This window comes from Geotrypetes seraphini, chromosome 4 (genome assembly GCF_902459505.1).
Source record: "Geotrypetes seraphini chromosome 4, aGeoSer1.1, whole genome shotgun sequence".
Classification (NCBI taxonomy): domain Eukaryota; kingdom Metazoa; phylum Chordata; class Amphibia; order Gymnophiona; family Dermophiidae; genus Geotrypetes; species Geotrypetes seraphini.
Genome location: NC_047087.1, coordinates 94499731 through 94515186, shown reverse-complemented (window position 1 = coordinate 94515186; position 15456 = coordinate 94499731). Strand labels below are relative to the sequence as shown.

At 43.0% G+C, this 15456-nt stretch overlaps 1 protein-coding gene across 2 annotated transcripts in view; it reads left to right on the top strand.

Moving 5' to 3' along the window:
• Nucleotides 1-1389: 1389 nt before the first annotated feature.
• NXPE3 (neurexophilin and PC-esterase domain family member 3) overlaps nucleotides 1390-15456 on the top strand; it is an 88075-nt gene continuing 74008 nt past the window's right edge. The window contains exon 1 of one of the 2 annotated variants that reach the window (XM_033940832.1): nucleotides 1390-1603. The gene's annotated coding sequence lies outside the window, so the exon portion shown is untranslated. The remainder of the gene's footprint in view (nucleotides 1604-15456) is intronic. The other variant, XM_033940831.1, reaches the window with a different exon arrangement.

The following is a 15456-nucleotide window of genomic DNA, read 5'->3' as shown; positions in this document are numbered from 1 at the left end:
ATATTTATTGTTACACTTACTGTAAGTTTTGAAAATAATAAAGAATTGGGGGGAAAAAAAACAGACAGACATCAGAGCCTGGCACCACCTTGATTTGAATACTAAATTGACCAGACAACAAAAGGTAGAAAAACTAATTTTATTTTCTATTTTGTGATTACAATATGTCAGATTTGAAATGTGCTGGTATTAGCAAGCCTGAGGTAGGACCTAACATAGAGAGGAAAAGTCTTTTTTTTTTACATCACAGGACAGGCATGAGGTTGGAGAGGGCAAAAGGTGAACTTGCTAGGACCTATGAAAAAAAATGCCTGATTAGGCAGGAAAAGTGAATCCACTCGAAAAATTGTTCCTTTAAGTTTCAAGTTTATTTAGTATTTTGATTACCTCGCATAGTCCAAATCCAATGCGATTTACACAAGTTCCAAAGTTATGTAAAACATTAAAAATTAACAGACATAATATTCATTACCAATACAATAGTATATGTAAGGAGGGAAAGGGTTAACAACAATAAACATAAATACAATTCTAAAAAAACTAAAAGTAAAAATAAAACCAGGGGAGCACTACTGTGTATATGAAGAATGAATGGAAGAAATGGCATTGCAACTAGTAGTATTATTATGGGGCAGGGTCTGGGGTTGAGCTTGGGTGCAGTCGAGAATGGAGCTTAGCCCCCCCCCCCCCCCCAAAAAAAAAAAAAAAAAAGCGTTCTTCTGCCTATGGGTATTTTACTGTCCCTGTAAGGCTCACAATCTAACTATATATGTAAGTGACTTGGGCAAGATTACAAAGAGCTGTAGTGCGATTTGAAATAGGCTTCCCAAGTTTTGTGTTGTTTTTTTTTTTAATTTCATAGATGTAGTCTACCTGCTGCTGTAACCATTAGGCTACATCTTACCTCTGTCATAGCACAAGTTCCAGGTGTAGCTGGGGCATTTAGAATAATACCAAACTATGATGGTCTTGTGTATACGTATATAGGCGTAAAATAATGCTACACTTACTAGTGAATGGTAAATCAAAGTGGAATAATATTTGTGAAACGCTGGCTTACATTTAAGTTTCTAGGACAGGACGAGGCAGCTGTCAAATATGAACAAGGTTAACGTAACTTCCTTGTTTCGAAGAAGCGAACCCGTTGAGCCACAGAAAGGCGGCGTATCAAACCCTTGACACACGCCCGCGTTCGGTTTGTATTTGTTGTTTCGTGCCCACTAGGTCACAGCTGAGACGGGGGAAATTTAGCCTCCTCTACCAAAGACAGATCCTAGACAACCAAAATGTTAACGAGATCATAGGTGGCATAATATGTCAACTTCTCCACGTGCAGTATAAGAGCAAGCCGCAAGAGCCAATTGACCTTCAACCCTGTCCCCGCCCACTGGAAAAGGGAAGTTGCGTCAGAGGAGGGACAGTTCTGGGGCTGGTCGAAGCTAACCTATATGAATTGCTGCGACGTAAAAAAAAAAGCAAGTTTTAAGGCAGGATAGAGTGAGGGGGTGAATTGTTTGTTTTGAGGCTCGGGGCAGAGGACGGAAAGGACTGTAGGAGATATGGTGGATTGGGAAGAGCGGAAGAGAGATGGAGAAATGCTCAGGTACTACTACTTTTATAGCGCTACCCTGCGCACGCAGCGCTTTACGTTAATAGTAGTGGATTGGGTTCCCAGCTCCTTAGATGCGTGTTAAGAAGCGTACTCTGAAGGCAGCTAATGCATATAACGTCGTACCTCAGAATATAGCTGTCAGTGCCTGGTGGTGGTCCCTTTATAAGCTAATCAATATGTTAAGGCATGAGCTTTTAAAAAGTCAGCTCATTCGACTATTATTTATTGCATCTTTAATCAGGTTTATGTGTTAGGGCTGGTAAAAAAAAAAAAAAAAAAAAAGGATATTGATACTGTGATCTAGAAGGGAAGACTAAGCTGTCACACAGGGCAACAGTACTTATTTGTTTTTTAAAATTTATATACTGCATAAAAAACATGCGGTTTACAAAATTACATGCATACATATTAAAAATACTAAAACATTTGACAGAACAAACGCAATAAAACATTAACTAACAGCATCATTATTTAAACCTTTTTTCAAATTCATCCTACAAGATGGATAGACAAAATCCCATAAAAACATTTATAGGACGGTAAGGTTTCAACAACAAACAGCATTAGCACATGAAGACATTAACAAATAATTGTATTTTCAGCATTTTCTTAAAATTCAGTCTCCCATAACAAAATTACAGAATACCAGGCAGCGCATTCCAAAGCTTTGCACCTGCTATAGTCAGCATTTTTGCCCCAATTTTAACATGAGAGACTAACATCTTACCCTCCAAATTCAACTTCATACCATTTTCAGATCTTAAACATTTTCTGGGTTGATAGATTTCAAAAAAACTCCTTTAGTGCACTTGGGGAAACATGATATAAGATTTGCTGTACGACTGAGAGAATCTTAAACTGTACTCTCTGCTGCATAGGTAACCAGTGCAGTTGTTTCAACACTGAGGTTATACGAGTCATTCTTGAAACCCCAGTGATCAATCTTGCTGCAGAGTTACCATATTTTTCGCTCCATAAGACACACCCTAGATTTAGAGGAGGAAAAAAGCCCATTCTGAACCAAATTCTCCCTGCCAGGCTCTGCACCCTGTCCCTCCTCCCTGCCAAGCTCTATACCCTGTCCCCATCTCTGGTGGTTTAGTAGTAGGCCGGGATAGGGAAAGCAGGGACAGGGTGGGCAAGCCTAGTGGCAGGCCGGCCTAGTGACAGGCAGGTCCCATACCCCCATGTAACCCCCAGTACCTTAAATCATCCCCCATACCCTGGACCCTTTTATGTGTAAGCAATTTTTTATTTTCAATATTTGAGTCGACCAACAAAGTACAATCGGCTAAGAAGAAATACCCATCAGGATGCAAATACAAAGCACAGTCAATTGTGAAGAAATACCCAACAGGAAGCAAAGTACAAATCAACTAACACTCCTTCCCCCCCCTCCCCCATTTAAACATCCCCCCCCTGTACCTTTTAAATACTTCCCTCCCCGTACCTTTTAAATCATACCCTCCCATGTACCTTTTTTTTTTTTTTTTTTTTTTAAACCCTGTACCTTTTAAAATTCTTCCTTCCCTACCTCGACGGCTCCGTACTATTTCGCACAAGTCAGGGGCGCGGAGGTCAGGCACGAGCTTTCCGCGTTCCCTCCTGGCCCTGTGCTGTTTTCTGAATGGCTGCCAGCAGTTCTTGCGAATCCCGTGAGAACTGCCACCATTCAGAAAGCGGCACGGGCCCAAGCGGGAACGTGGAAAGCTTGGTCCTGACCTCCGCGCTCCTGACTCGTGTGCCTGCTGCCCTGAAATAGTACGGAGCCGTTGAGGAAAGGAAGGAAGAATTTTTAAAGTTCCGGGGTTTAAAAAAAAAAAAGGTACAGGACCACCAGGCTGCTTGAAAAAGGGACGGTGGCGATGGGTGGGGTGTTTATTTTAAAAAGGTGGTCCTGCGGTGGTGGCGGGCAGGCGATAAGACACACTGAGATGTCCACCCACTTTTGGGTGGAAAAAAAAGTGCGTCTTATGGAGCGAAAAATATGGTAACTGACATCTGCAGTGCCCTCATCTTCACTTTAGTAACTCCCAAATAAAGAGAATTGTAATAATCCACTCTACCTAGTATTACTGCTTGTACTACACTACAGAAATCATAAGCTGGTAGCACAGGTTTTAATCTATATAACAATTGCATGTATCCTATCCGAATCGTTTTCAATATTTGTTTTTCCATAGTTAAACAACTATCCAAACATACTCCCAATACTGTCATCTCTTTTTTAACTAACAGTTTCTCACCCATCACATTGACACTTTCTAATTCAAAGTTATCCCTTTGACTTTTTACCACCATCACCTCTGTTTTATTAACATTTAATTTCAGATCATGTTCATCCATCCATCCCCCACAATCATTTCCATATATTGTTGCAAACATCGCTCAGCAGTGGGTGCATCGCTCACTGGAAAATATATATATATATATCGGCGTATATTCAATACTAGCTGATGACCCGGCGTTGCACGGGTATTTAATTATAGCAATAACACTGTAAATGGATTCAAATAAAGATACTTTATAGTGGTGAATGAAATTATTGTTTTACAGCTTAATAAAAAGTACAATATTCAAATAATAATGTGAAATATTTGACAAAATGAATACAATACAACTAACGCAAAACGTGATTAAAACAACATTTTTAGTTTCACCTCCAGGAGCAAGAACATATAAATTGTTACCCACCCTTGAGCAAGCAACATAGAGTTGTGGGCCGAGAGACCCCCCAGAACATATCACCCCAGGTAGTGAGGGATCTGCATACCAAGTTTCGTTCAAATCGGTCAAGCCGTTTTTGAATAACAGTGAGAATGGCAGCTTTTTCCATTTTTTCCATTGACATGAATGGGTGAAAGCTGATTTTCTGTTTGTAGCTCCGCCCACGTGTGCAGGTGGGCCGCGAGACCCCCAGAACATATCACCCCAGGTAGTGAGGGATCTGCATACCAAGTTTCGTCCAAATTGGTCACAGTGAGAATGGCAGCTTTTTACATTTTTTCCATTGACATGAATGGGTGAAATGTGATTTTCTGTTTGTAGCTCCGCCCACGTGTGCAGGAGGGCCGCGAGACCCCCAGAACATATCACCCCAGGTAGTGAGGGATCTGAATACCAAGTTTCGTCCAAATTGGTCACAGTGAGAATGGCAGCTTTTTACATTTTTTCCATTGACATGAATGGGTGAAATCTGATGTTCTGTTTGTAGCTCCGCCCACGTGTGAAGGTGGGCCGCGAGACCCCCAGAACATATCACCCCAGGTAGTTGGAATTACTGTGAGAATGGCAGTTTTTTACATTTTTTCCATTGACATGAATGGGTGAAATCTGATTTTCTGTTTGTAGCTCCGCCCATGTGTGCAGGTGGGCCGCGAGACCCCCAGAACATATCACCCCAGGTAGTGAGGGATCAGCATACCAAGTTTAGTTCAAATCGGTCCTACAGCTTTTTACATTTTTCCCATTGACTTGAATGGGTGAAATCTGAAGTTATGTTTGTAGCTCCGCCCACGTGTGCAGTTGGGCCGCGAGACCCCCAGAACATATCATCCCGGGTAGTGAGGGATCCGCATACCAAGTTTCGTTCAAATCGGGCAAGCTGGTTTTGCGGAGGCAGTTTTTACATTTTTTCCATTGACATGAATGGGTGAAATCTGATTTTCTGTTTGTAGCTCCGCCCAGGTGTGCAGGTTGGCCGCAATACCCCCAGAACATATCACCCCAGGTAGTGAGGGATCTGCATACCAAGTTTCGTTCAAATCGGGCAAGCCGTTTTTGCGTTGGCAGCTGTTTTACATTTTTTCCATTGACATGAATGGGTGAAATCTGATTTTATGTTTGTAGCTCCGCCCACATGTGCAGGTGGGCCGTGAGACCCCCAGAACATATCACCCCAGGTAGTGAGGGATCCGCATACCAAGTTTCGTTCAAATCGGGCAAGCCGGTTTTGCGGAGGCAGTTTTTACATTTTTTCCATTGACATGAATGGGTGAAATCTGATTTTCTGTTTGAAGCTCCGCCCAGGTGTGCAGGTTGGCCGCGATACCCCCAGAACATATCACCCCAGTTAGTGAGGGATCTGCATACCAAGTTTCGTTCAAATCGGGCAAGCCGTTTTTGCGTTGGCAGCTGTTTTACATTTTTTCCATTGACATGAATGGGTGAAATCTGATTTTATGTTTGTAGCTCCGCCCACATGTGCAGGTGGGCCGCGAGATCCCCAGAACATATCATCCCGGGTAGTGAGGGATCTGCATACCAAGTTTCGTTCAAATTGGTCAAGCCGTTTTTGCGTGATCGCGGCACATACATACATACATCCGATTTTATATATATAGATTGCAGTCCCATCTCCTGAAACTTCGCCCCCAAAGTACACAGTTGATCCTATCGGTTACATTTATTTAAAAAACAATTAGCACATATTTTAACCTGTCTTTTTTTAACAGGGTGTTTGTGTGATTGCCATCCATGATTGTTGAGCTTCATTATCAAAGTCAGGGGGGGTGGGGGGGTCTGTATATTTGGAACCTGAAAGTTAGTGGAGAAGGTGTGTGTAAGGCTGAAGGTTGCTTATGCTGTCCTGTTACCTTTGCACCTGCTTTGCTTTGAAGGTGACCTTTTTTGTCACTCGGCCAGATTCTTAAAAACTAAAATCTGCCTTTAATGTGCTTGCTAAACCGGTTTCAGCGGGTTTAGCATGCATGTATTTTAGTCGCAGATTGTCAAAATGGCTTATCGAGGTCTTTTACTAGTTTTCTAGCAGTCTCTGATACTGCCATGCAAATGTAGTGCAACGAGGTCATTAATATTAAAATGATCACTTCAAGCAATTCTCTATAATCGCCAAGTGATTCTCTAACCTTGTTGTGCCACATTTATTTATATTTATTTATTTGTTGCCAAAATTTGCTGACAGGTCTGAGCTGTCGTTGCCTTACCACTGATTGGCTCAGGCACTGACAGGAAAGTAAGGCTTGACAGCTCAGCCCCCTCCCTACCACGCAAATTAAAATAATAATTTTTTAAAAAATCCAAATTGAAGATCGGCAGGAGAGATGCCCTCTCTTTCCTGCCATGTCACACAATCACCCGACACTGCTAACTCCCCCCTCCCCTCCTCATGGCAGCAGGAGAGATGTCCACTCCCGCTGCCAAAGTCAAGCACACACCTTCACCACACAGAAACACAGCAACAGGAGAGATGCCCACTCCCTCCCGCCGCCAAAGTCAAGAACTTCTTCCCCCCATGGCAGCAGGAGAGATGCCCATTTCCTCCCTCTGCCAAAGTCAAACACCCCTCCCACCACGGCAGCAGGAGAGATGCTCACTCCCTCTTGCTGCCAAGGAGCACCCCCTGACACCCCTTCCCAGGCAGTACAGCGCAAGAGATGCCCACTCCCGCTGCCACACAGCCCCCACCGTGCCTCCGATGCCCCCCACATCTTCCCCCTTAAGATAGCTGGTCAGAGGGATGCCTACTCCCTTTGACCAGCAGGCCCACCTCTTCAAAATGGCGGACCTTCCCCTTACAGATGCATCCTGGGAGGGGCCTGAGGTTCTGATTGGCCCAGATAGTTTAAGGCCCCTCCTAGGGCCTTAAGATGCACCGGGGAGGAGAAGGCCTACCATTTTGAGTAGACATTCCTCTGGCCTGCCATCGTAAGTAAGGTGAGGGGGTGGGAGGTCGTCGGAGGCATGGGGGGTTGCTTGGCAGTGGGAGGGAGTGAGCATCTCTCCTGCTACCGTGTGTGTGGGGGGTGGGGGAGGGGGGGTCGCTTGACTTCAGCGGTGGGAGGGAGTGAGCATCCCTCCTGCTGGTCTTCAATTTGGTTTTTTGTTGTGTTTTTAAACGTTTATTCTCTGCATGTGCCCATCGCTATCACCAGCAATGGACACATGCAAATTTAGCAAATCTTTGCTACTCTCCACCAGCCTCATTTGCATGTGATGTTTTTGGAGAATAACTCACCTTTTTGAAATTGCTACAATAATGGCTGCAACAGTGGCCTATCGGATTTTACCATAAAGTTTTAAGAGCCTAGCCCTCTTAGATTAAGCCAGACAGAACCTTTGTGAGAATCGCAAAGGTTCAGACCACTACAAATTAAGTGGCCCTAGAGCCCATTAATATGCTGAAAGTGCTACTGATGCAGGCAGATGGAGGCCTATTTTCTGTGTGAGGCTAGCCCAAATAGTCTTTCTCTTCTCTTCCCCCCCCCCCCTAGAAGTGCTTTGTTTTTCCCTTTTGACTTTAGAGTTATGCAGACTTGGGAGCGTATGGTTAATAAAGGGGACAGATTCTTGAAACAGCCTGTAGGCGAAACATGTCGGAAGAATTTCCCACCAACATTTAAGTTAAGTTGCAGCATCTTAAAATCTTTACATGCATAAGTATAAAGTCACAAATTGTGAAGTGAGATAAAAATATAGTAAAGTGAAATAATTATAAAATAGAAAAAAAGAGACCAATGAAGATGGTGTAGTGTGCTAACTAGGTAATAAATTTATTCCAAGGGTGCACCGCTGAGGTTTTGAAAATAACTGATAACGCAAGTTAAAAACATAACATAGAATTAATGTAATGTAAGTTGAGTTTACGCTAGTTCAATGATAATTTAAGGGCATAAGCTAGCTAGAAGAATATAGGGGTCCTTTTACTAAGGCGTGTTAACCAATTTAGTGCACACTAAATGCTAAGGCGCCCAATATATTCTATGGGCGCCTTAGCATTTAGCATGCGCTATATCAGTTAGTGCGCCTTAGGCATCTTCTTATAGGCCTTAGCAGAATGCTAGTACTGAGCATACACCATAAAATGCAGTAATGTGAGAATCCTAGTTATCTATGCATACATTTCTGATTATATACAAACTGCTCTTTTGTTTCTTTCTGTTGCTGATTTTTCTGGTTATTTTAGTAGTTGCAAGTCTCCTAAGACACAGTTTCCAATTACAACAAAAATTCATATGTTCTCATTAAACATATCTAATATAATAAAACGGTAAGCTGCGCATGCGCACTTCCTATGCATGCGTCCGTTTTCTGTGAGCTGTAGCACACATAGGAAGTGCACATGCGCGGCTTACGGTCTGGCCTCACAAGGCAAGACAAGTTGATGTCGGCCGCGGCGGCTGCTGGCCGCCCGAAGCTCTCTCTCTCTCTTCCTCCCCCCCCCAGGCGGATGTTGGCCACGGCGGCTGCTGGCCGCCCGAAGCTCTCTCTCTCTCTTCCTCCCCTCCCCCAGGCGGATGTTGACCGCGGCGGCCCGAGTCGGATGTCGGCCGCCGCGGCTGTCGGCGGCTGCAGGCCGTTAACATAAGTAGGCCATGGAATTCAGCAGGAAGGTATGGGGGGAGGAAAATACTGCACAGGGAAGTGGGGTGGGAGGGAAATGCTGCAACACACGGAAATGGAGGGGCAGAAAAGGTGAACAGGTGCTGATTAACAGGGAGGGGGCAGAAAAATGAAGACAGGGGGAACAAGGGGAACAGGAAGGAGGTGATGATGAACAGGGGGAGGTAAAACAAAGGGAGAAGGGCTTCTGCTGGATAAGGTGAGCAGTGATGGGGTGGTGGAGGACACAGGGGAGGTAAAAGGAAGGGAGAATGGACAGGGGGAGCAGGCAAGGGGTGGTAGTGGACAGCCAAGGAAAAAAAAAAAAAGATAGAAATACAGAAAGCGGCTAAGGAGAGAGAGAAAAAAATAAAGACAGACACACACACATATATTCTAGCACCCGTTAATGTAACGGGCTATAAGACTAGTTTTTAAATAAATCATTATTTAGAGCAAATTTTGTCAATTATTTTAAATGTGGGTTTTTTTTGTTTTGTTTTTTTTGTAATTGTAGGAAGATAGACTAGAAAGTAGCTTAAAAATTCTCTACCATTTTCCCAGCCCCCATAATAAATATTAACAAATACAAATAAAATAAATTAAGATAATGATGTTTTAATTGCACTAATAACTGCATTTCTTGAATAGCTTTTAATAGTTAATACTCCCTATTAGGTCAGAACTTACTACCGTGTTTACCCAAAAATAAGAGTGTCTTATATTAATTTTGGTTCCCATAAACATATTAGGGCTCATTTGGGGGGATGTCTTTTTTTTTTCTTCATGTACAACAATCATCTTTCCCTTCCTCTCCTCCACTCCAATCCTTCCTCTCTCCTTTCTTCCCCCCTCCCCATTCAGCATCTTTTCTCCTCTGTCACCCATTTCCTTGTGCAGCATCTTTCTATCCTCCCCTCCCATCCCCTTGTACAGCAGAACTCCACTGACCCCTACCACTGTGAGACTGACATACCTCCGCTTCAAGGCCTCCAAAAACAGCAGCGACAGCAGCTCTTTTTGGAGGACTCGGAATGGAGGTATGTCAGGTCTCACCAGGGTGGGGATCGCTGAATTGATGAGTCTGATTTTTTCAGTGAATTGGGTAGCACTAGTGTCAGGAATGGAGTCGGGTAGTGTTGGGGACATTCAGGAGGGGGGCTTTGGGGGTCAGTCTTAACTAGGGCTTATTTTTGGGGTAGTGCTTCTATTAGGAGCATCTTTAAAAATCATGCTAGGGCTTATTTTCAGGGAAACAGTGTACTACTATTTATCATTTCTTTTGCATGGAAAGGCATACGTAACACTGTACATAATAGACAGTCCCTGCTCAGAGAGCTTGCAATCTAATTTGGACAGACAGACAGGACATATAAGGGTTGGGGAGTTTCTTGCAGAGAGAATGAAAGGACAGACATAGGTATCTTATGGTGAGTGGGAGTTAAGAGTTGAAGCAGCCTTGAAAAGTGACTTTTAGCGTGGATTTGAATACTGCTAGAGTTGGAGCGTGACTTAATGGCTTAGGCAGTCTGTTCCAGGCATACGATGCAGCAAGATAGAAGGGACAGAATATGGAGTTGATGGTGGAGGTGAAGATTACGGATAGGAGAGACTTGCCCAATGAACATAAGAATAGCCTTACTTGGTCAGACCAATGGTCCATCAAGTCCAGTAGCCCGTTCTCATGGTGGCCAATCTAGGTCACTAGTACCTGGCCAAAACCCAAGGTGTAGCAATATTCCATGCTACCGATACAGGACAAGCAGTGGCTTCCCCCGTATCTTTCTCAATAACAGACTATGGAATTTTCCTCCAGGAACTTGTCCAAACCTTTCTTAAAACCAGCTACGCTATCTTACCACATCCTCTGGCAACACGTTCCAGAGCTTAACTATTCTCTGAGTGAAAAAAAATTTCCTCCTATTGGTTTTAAAAGTATTTCCCTGTAACTTCATCGAGTGTCCCCTAGTCTTTGTAATTTTTGATGGAGTGAAAAATCGATCCACTTGTACCCGTTCTTCTCTACTCAGGATTTTGTAGACTTCAATCAAATCTCCCCATAGCCGTCCATAGGGGAGGTAAGGAGCATAGGGGGGAGTTAAGTGAGAAGAGAGATTGAAGGGCTGCGGAATGAATGCACTTGTAAGTCAGTAAGAGGAGTTTGAACTGTATTCAGAAATGGAAGGGGAGCCAATGAAGTGACTTGAGGAGAGGGGTAATGTGAGTATGGCGGCTCTCACGGAATATAAGTTGTACAGAATTTTGAATGGATTGAAGGGGAGACATGGTTGAGTGAAAGACCTGCGAGAAGGACCTCTTAAGTGAGAGGTGATCAGGGTGTGGATAAGTGTTGTGGTAGTGTGGTCAGAAAAGAGAGGTAGGATTTTGGTAATATAAAGGAAGAAGCAATAGGTTTTAGCAGTGTGTTGGATCTGAACGGAGGAGGGAGAGAAGTCAAAGATGACCCCAAGGTTGTGAACTGACAAGAAAGGGAGGAGTGTTCTCCATATAAATAGAGGGGGGGGGGAGGTGGAAATATAAAGAGTTCGGTCTTAGCCACAATTAGTTTTAGATGGCAGTGAGACATCCAGATGGCAATGTCAGACAGGCAGGCTGAGACTCAGGCCTGGATTCCTGTAGAAATATCTGGTGTGGTGAGGTAGTTCTGTAAATCATCAGCACAGAGGAGATCAGTGCACTAAGGAAGTGGGTATAGATGGAGAAAATGAGAAATCCCTAAACAGAGCCTTGTGGTATACCGATTGATAGTGGGGTAGCAGTAGAGGAGGATTCATGATTGCATATACTGAAAGTGCGATGGGAGCGATAGGAAGAAAACCTGGAATCCCAGTGAGGACAGCGTATTGAGGAGTAGATAGTGATCAACAGTGTCGGAAGCAGTAGATAGACCGAGAAGGATGTGGATAGAGTAGAGACCTTTGAATCTGACCAGGAACAGGTCATTGGAGACTTTAGCAAAGGCAGTTTCTGTGGAATGCAGTGGGCGAAAGCCTGATTGTAATGGGTCAAGAATTGTTTGGGATGAGAGAAAGCCCAGGCAATGGCGGTGAACAGCACGTTCAAGTAGCTTGGATAAGCAGGGGAGGAGTGAGATTAGGGCAATAGTTGGAGGGACATGCAGGGTTTAGTGAGGGTTTTTGAGGAGAGGTGTAACTACAGCATATTTTAAAGACATCAGAAACAATTACAGTGGAGAGTGATAGGAGGGATGAAAGTGACAGAGAGAGTGCTGAGTGAGAATTGGATCAGAGAAGAAGGTAGTGGGTTTGGAGGAGGAGAGATGATGTGCAGTTTTCTCTCCAGTGATTTCAGAAAAGGTGGTAGGGATTGAGGGGAGGTTGGCAGAAGAGACAGATGGAAGGGGGTGGGGGAAGGTGACCTGGTTGAGAATTTAAGGTGAATTTTCTGAACCTTGTTATAGAAGAACTCAGCCATAGTCTGGGGAGAAAGTGAAGGGGGGTTGGAGGTGGGGGCACTTTGAGTAGAGAATTTAGTATAGCCAGTAGAATCGTATAGCTTACAAATAAAGACTGAACAAAAAAATGGGCTTTTCTAAAGTGTCTGATCATATTAACTTCAGTAGTGTGTTCCTGGGTTGTGTTTAATTTTCCTTTTGATTATCTCGATTGTGACGTTGATGTAGTTGTCTGCTTCCCGTCTTCAGGTATGGGCAACCTTTATATGCAGAGGATCACATGAATGTCAGTACTGTCCCTAGTGGACTGCAGCTTTACATAATCTTGGAACCAGAAATGCCCAAAGCTCTATAGACTTTTGATAAATAAGTAAAGCTTTAACTAAAAATAATGGAAACAAACTACTAGTGGCTAATCTAAAAAATATTTATTTCATAATTTTTAAATACTATTTCATAATTGCCAGAACTCTGGTTAATAACAATTTCTGTGTATACTTCTGTCATTTTGCAGGCCACATAAAATTTAATGGTGGGCCACTGGTTTCCCACCACTATTATAAATAATCCCAGACACACATTTAACAGCTGTAATGTATAATTCTACCACCTATGTAGGTGCTTAAATATTTCAGCTGTTGCGGGTTTATTAAGCTGACCTTTGCATTTGTGCTGATCTTTAAAAAAATACTCTAGTTTATTGGTGCATTACCAGGCAAAACAAGTGTAACTTGAAGAACAGCTTTTGAAGTAGGGGGTGTCACCATGGTCAGATCAAAATAAAACTAAACTAAGATGACAGCTTTAAAATCTAGTCTTTGGCCCCGACACAGTTTCATTTTTTTTCCATTTCCAATGCTTTTACCTTTAAGACTGCCAACTCCCCGATATTTTTTCAAGAAGGCTGGCATGATCTTTAAACTGGCTAGTTTTCTAACAGACTACAGAAAGGCAAAGCATAAGAACATCTCTCCTCTTTGTCTTTTGTCCTTTTGCTGAATAAACTAGGAGCTAGCTTGAGGTGCAGTGATGGCAGTAACAGTAGAATTTAAAGATGCTGACACCCATAGCTGAGTCATTGTATGAGGGGCTTTTAATAATTTATCTACCTGAGTATGAAAGAAAATAGAAAGTATGTTGGAACAAGTCTGTGCATGTTGTGACATGTCTCAAAGTTACTCATTCACAGTTGCAGCTCAGTGTGAGTCTAACATTCCAAGAAACAGGATATCAGGAGAGTCCCTCATACTAATCAAGTAAGAAAATGCTAGATTTCTCACAAAAGAAAGGAAGAAGCCAAAGGAGATCATGAATGCATGACTGCAGTTATGGTGAGTCTGCCCCATCATCCTACAAAGTAAAATTCTAGAGTAAGCAGTTTAAGTGGGGTAGAGAGTTCATTGAAGATGACCCTCACACTGGATGGCCTATGGAAGCAACTTCCACAGAAATGTGCAAGAAAGTCGAGGATTTAATTTTGTCAGAGAGACGAATTAAGGTTTTCCAAACAGCTGAAGAAATGGGCATCTCGGCAGGTACAATTTGGAAAATAATTCATGAAAAGTTGGGCATGTTCAAGGTTAGTGCAAGATAGGTTCCAAGGAAGCTGACGTCATGTCAGAAGGTCACAAGGCTCCAGTACTGTCAGGAGAACTTAGAGATGCTCCGTGAGGACCAAGTGAATTTTTTTTCTTCATTTGGTGACTGGAGATAAGACTTGGGTCTATCGGAGAGATTTTGAATCCAAAATTAAGTCAATGCAGTGGAAGCACAAGTCATCCCCAACCCCAGAAAAGTTCAAGACAGAAAAATCTGCAGGCAAAGTCATGGCAACTGTCTTCTGAGTGGGTGATGGACTTTTGCTTTTGGAGTTCATGCTACACAAGACAACCATAACCGGGAAGAGTTACGCTAACACAAATGATCACTTTCTGTAAGTCAATCATGAAGAAAAGACGAGACAGCAGGCATGCTGCTTCTTCATGACAATGCACCAGTGCATATGTTACGACAATCACAGGCTGCTATCCGAGAGTGGGGGTTTCAGCAGCTGAACCTTCCACCCTCTAGTCCTGACCTGGCTCCCTCGTATTATTTCCTGTTCCAAGTTTTGAAGAAATCTCTCCATGGACAGTGGTTTTCAAGTGATGAAAATGTCAAGGAAGCTGTGTTGTCCTGGTTTGAAGGTCAAACAGAAGAATTATTTTCAAATGGGTTAAAGCCATTGCAGGAAAAGTAGATGAAGAGTATGGAGCTATCAGAGGATTATATTGAAAAATAAAACAAATTTTTTTTTTTTTTTTTGAGAACTGTTTTTCCTACTGAGGTAGATAAATTATTGAACGCCCCTCATATATTCCTCCACTACCAGGCCCTGTCTCCCATACCGAAATGATGCCCTCCTCCTGAAGGGGTGCTCTAATGTTTTGGAGCAGAAGAGTATGTGCTGATTTCAGGTTCCTGTATCTTTTCTGCTAAGGTATTGCTGTTGCTACTGCCAGGATCAGACCCTAAACTGGGTCCTTCTTTAGTGAGAGGATCCGCAGCACAGGGATGTTGGTTATGAGGGTTTGGTAGACCTATGGAAGCATCTTTGTCACCTTTTGTACTTTTTGTTCCTTTCCCTTGTTTCAGTATGACCCTTCATAATACTTCGTAATACTGAAGTATGACCCTTCATAATACTGTCCAGCTGGTCTTCTAAAATAGCGTTCATTGGTGGCAGCAATCCCAAACTGCTGCTGAATTCTGCTCCTCTGAGCAAGCTGAGGCTCCTTAAGCTGAAGTGCCTCATGTATTATTTCCTCATTTGAAGATCACCTCTTGGCTTTTTATTTGAGATCCAAATGTAGAGTCAGAGCCATGAAGTATAGATGGGCCCTTCCTGGCCTTTTGACTGCAATTGAGAACATGGAACTGGGTTAACATCTTGCTGTCTTATCTAATTGAAGACATAATTACATCTGGTGTCAAAGCAAGAGTAAATCATCTGTATAAAAAATACTAACTCTTGTTTTAGGTTCAGATTGAGTCATTGTATAATAGCCACAACAAGGATTTGAAGAGC